The sequence below is a fragment of the Rhinopithecus bieti genome, unplaced genomic scaffold (genome assembly GCF_001698545.2).
Source record: "Rhinopithecus bieti isolate Rb0 unplaced genomic scaffold, ASM169854v2 scaffold_757, whole genome shotgun sequence".
Taxonomy (NCBI): domain Eukaryota; kingdom Metazoa; phylum Chordata; class Mammalia; order Primates; family Cercopithecidae; genus Rhinopithecus; species Rhinopithecus bieti.
The window spans coordinates 2,345,474-2,349,591 of NW_016803289.1; positions in this window are offsets into that span (position 1 = coordinate 2,345,474).

Sequence of the window (4,118 nt, forward strand, 5' to 3'; positions counted from 1 at the left end):
GAGCTGAAAGAGATCAAATGAAATCCACAGGCAGACAGCCCGGGCGGCGCCTTGAGCCTAGTTAAAAGTTGACCCCGGACCTAACCGATTATGTTATCTATAGATTCCAGACGTTGTATAGACAAGCATTGTGAAAGTCCCTGTCTTGTTCTTTTTCTGTTCTAATTACCAGTGCTTGCCATATATCTCTCAACTTCCTGAGCCCCGTATAAACACATCCCACCATATGTCTCCCCTCCATATGTCTCTCAACTTCCTGAGCACATCCCACCATATGTCTCCCCACCATATATCTTTCAACTCAAAGACTACCATATATCTCAACTTTAGAAAGACACCACCTGGAAAGTCCCCAATAAGGACACAGCTGTTTGTGAAAGCACGGGAACCAATAGAAAACTGCTAAATGTATAAACTTAAAATGTTAACCAATTGTAATGCTGTAACCTAGAGAATTCCCTCGTTCTTCTGCAACTTTACAAGTCATGTTTACATTAGGCTATAAAAAGCAAGCGCACGCATTGTTCGAGGCCCTCTTGTATGTTGTAGAACGGAGGGACCAAGTTCGAACTTGCATTAAAGATCCTTGCCGCTTGGCTTTGACTCTGGACTCTGGTGGTCTTCTTCGGGGAACAAACGGTCTGAGCATAACACTTTCAGACCTGGCCTGTGCCAGTCTTGGGACTGTTTGCTGTCAGATCCATTTCCTACCCTTCCCCTGCTCTGCTCTGCTCTGCTCTGCTCTGTGTTGAGAGAGGATAGGAGATGTGATACTGATTGCTGCAGTTGGCATTTCTCAGGTTCCCAAATCAGCTGACATTTGGGCTAGGTTCTGCCCCTGGGAGGTGTAGGCAGTAGATAGGAAGTAGGAAAAGAGGAGAACTATTGTATGGCCCTTTCTGGCTCTGTATTTGGGAGAAGTCTCTGGAAATGGCTGTACCACGTCTGAGGCTCCAGGTCCTGCTAGATAGGCCTGCCTTGGTTCCAGCTTTTGCTGGGTGAGTCCAGCCTCTGGGCTCTGGTTACACTACCTCCTTTCTTTTTCTCTCTAGCTGAAGTTGTTAGTGGTTTCCTCCTGTTGTCAGTTTCTGGGTACCTCACCATCACCGAGTTTACTTTTTAGCTCTTCTAATGTCTATTCAATCAATTCTTTGCATTACATTCCTTCTGTTCTAAGTACTTTGAGTAGTTTCTATTTCTTAATTGGTTCTTGACTAAGACAATATTAAATGTTATCTCTAGGGATCTTATCTTATTTTTCCTGCCATTGTTTGACTTCCAATTTTTGGCAACTAAAATAGTTTTCACTCTGTGAAATTTTCTATTTTATTTCCTTATTTTATCTATGTCTATAATGATAGATTAGGTTGCCCAGCTGCAGTAACAAATAATCCCAAATCACAGTGGCTTATGTGCACAGTGTTTGACTTGTTCCTTATACTATATGGCCATCTTTGGTTGGCTGTAGCTATGATCAATGTTTTATGAATTCTATAACCGGACCTGATGGAATAGTCTATCTTGAGCCTTTCACTCATTATGTTTACAGGGAAAGAGAACTTGGTGAACCATGAGCCAGCTCTTAAAGCTTCTTCTTAAAAGTGAAGTATATGACTTCCAATCACGTTTAATTGGCCAGAGCAAGTCATTTGACCATGTTTGACTTCTTTAGGGAGGAGATGTATAATTATCCTATAGGAAAGAGCTGTGCCAAATATGATTAATGTAATGTAATTGACCACATTACTTGATGACTTCAAAGTAATTGTCATCTTAGATGCCTGTATCGTACTTGCAATTTTCTTTTCTACTGAATTATATGCCATCTTTCCTCCTACCTTAGTTTTCTGCTATTTGACCATTATTTTTCAGTTTCTTTAAATGGCTCTTATTATTTTTGACTTCGCTTGAATGTTGATACCTCCAAAGATTCTAAACTTGATTCCGCTTCTATTTTTACTCTGTGCATAAGCTTTATTGGGGAATCTTATGTATTATTACCATGGATGCCAATATAATCTTTATGTTAGAAACTCTAAAATCGATGGCTACAATCTGTATCTTTTTTTAAAAAAGAAGAGCTTCAGTTACCTATAGGACATCTCCAAGGGATGCTCTTTTTTAGGTTCAATTCAACAAATTTTTACCTGAACTCATTGTCTCTTTCAAAACACATTCCTATGTTCTAATTTGCTATTCAGTTTATAGAGCACAGACATTTTCATGGTTGCCTGAGACAGAGACTTGGGAATAATCCTAAGTACTCCCTGTTGTCAGCCTCCTTTCTGATTGGTAAGCAAGACTTATTATAAACCCTTTTCACATCTACTGCACACATTTTTCATGATCACCACTGGTACTGTTCTTAAAACTTTGTTCTTTCTTTTCCTTCCTTCCTTCCTTCCTTCCTTCCTTCCTTCCTTCCTTCCTTCCTTCCTTCCTTCCTTCCTTCCTTCCTTCCTCCCTCCTTCCCTCCCTTCTTTCCTTCCTTCTTTCTTTCTTTCCTTCTTTCTTTCTTTTTTCTTTTTTTTTTTTTTTTGAGAGAAGGTCTCACTCTAGCACCCAAGCTGAAGTGCTATGGTGACATCATAGCTCACTGCAGCCTGGACCTTCTGGGCTCAGGTGATCCTCCCACCTCAGCTTCCAGAGTGGCTAGGACGATAGGCACACACCATCATGCCTGACTAATTTTTTTTTGTATTTTTTTTAGATACCGCGTTGCCCAGGCTAGTCTTCAGCTCCTGGCTCAAGCGATCCTCCTGCCTCAGCTTCCCAGAGTGCTGGGATTAGAGGCATGAGCCACTGTTCCCAGCCACAGATCTTGCCGTTTCCCTTCAAACTACTGAATTAATTTCTCAGGTGACCTTTGTATTCCCAAAGGTCCCCTTCTAATCCATCAGCCACACACACAGAAGGAGCCTTCCTAAAATACAGGAATTATTCCCCAACTTCAAACTCATCCATAGTTTTTTAATGCTGATTGAAAAAAAAAAGTCAGACACTACATTAAATCAACAGACACATTAATAACAATACAAGTTTAAATGTATTTGTTTTCATACTTATTTCAAAGTCTCTTTTTTAGACTGTGAAGTTAAATGGGTAGTGACTCTAATGTACACGTCTGTATCCTCAGGACATTGCATAGAGTCTGAAGATAGTCAGTGTTGATTCTGTTGAATTAATGGGTTTGTTTCTGTTAAGTTGTATCTGATTGGGTTGGCCCCTTTGTTTTCTTCCACCAGTCATGTTATTAAACCACTCACTGCTCTCTCTCCCAGTGTTTTGCATATTTGAGAAGGATGCCTCTCTATGGTTTCACCAAGATATTAAATGGAAAAGACTGGGGATAAAGTTCTCTGCCACTGTACTCTAAGTAATAGCGGCAATCTGGCGATTTACTGGGTTGGAAGGTTTTTTTTTCCAGGAGTGTATCAAAGAGAGTGATTAAGAAGGAATCTGGGGACAAATTATGTTTGGGAAGCCAGGCAGAAACTGATGACAAACATTATCATAAAAGTGACAACACCAAATGCTGGTGAGGATGTAGAGAAGCTGAATCACTCACACATTGCTGGTGTGAAAGTAAAATAGTAAAGCCACTGTGATAAAATAATTTGACATTTTCTTAAAAAACTAAACATGCAACTACCATAAAACCCAGTAATTGTACTCTTAGGCATTCATCCCAGAGAAACAAAACTTATGTTTATGCAAAACCTGCACACAAATGGTCATAACAATTTTATTTTAGTAGTCAAAACTGGAAACAACACAGTTGTTCTTCAGTGGATAAATGGATAAACTTTTGTACATCTTTGTAATGAAATACTATTCAACAAAAAAAGAGAACAAACTATTTATATACACAGTAACCTGGTGCATCCTTAGAGAATTACGCTAAGTGAAAAAAAGTCAAACCCCAAAGGTTAAATTCTGTATAATTTTATTTATGTAACATTCTCAAAATGACAAAATGATAGAAATAAAGAATAAATTTGTAATTTCCAAGGGTTAAGGAGAGGGTGGGGGCAGGAGGGAAGTGAGTGTGCTATATAAGGGCTGTGTGAGATATCCTCATAGGGACAGAACTGTTCTGTGTCTTGCCTGTATCAATG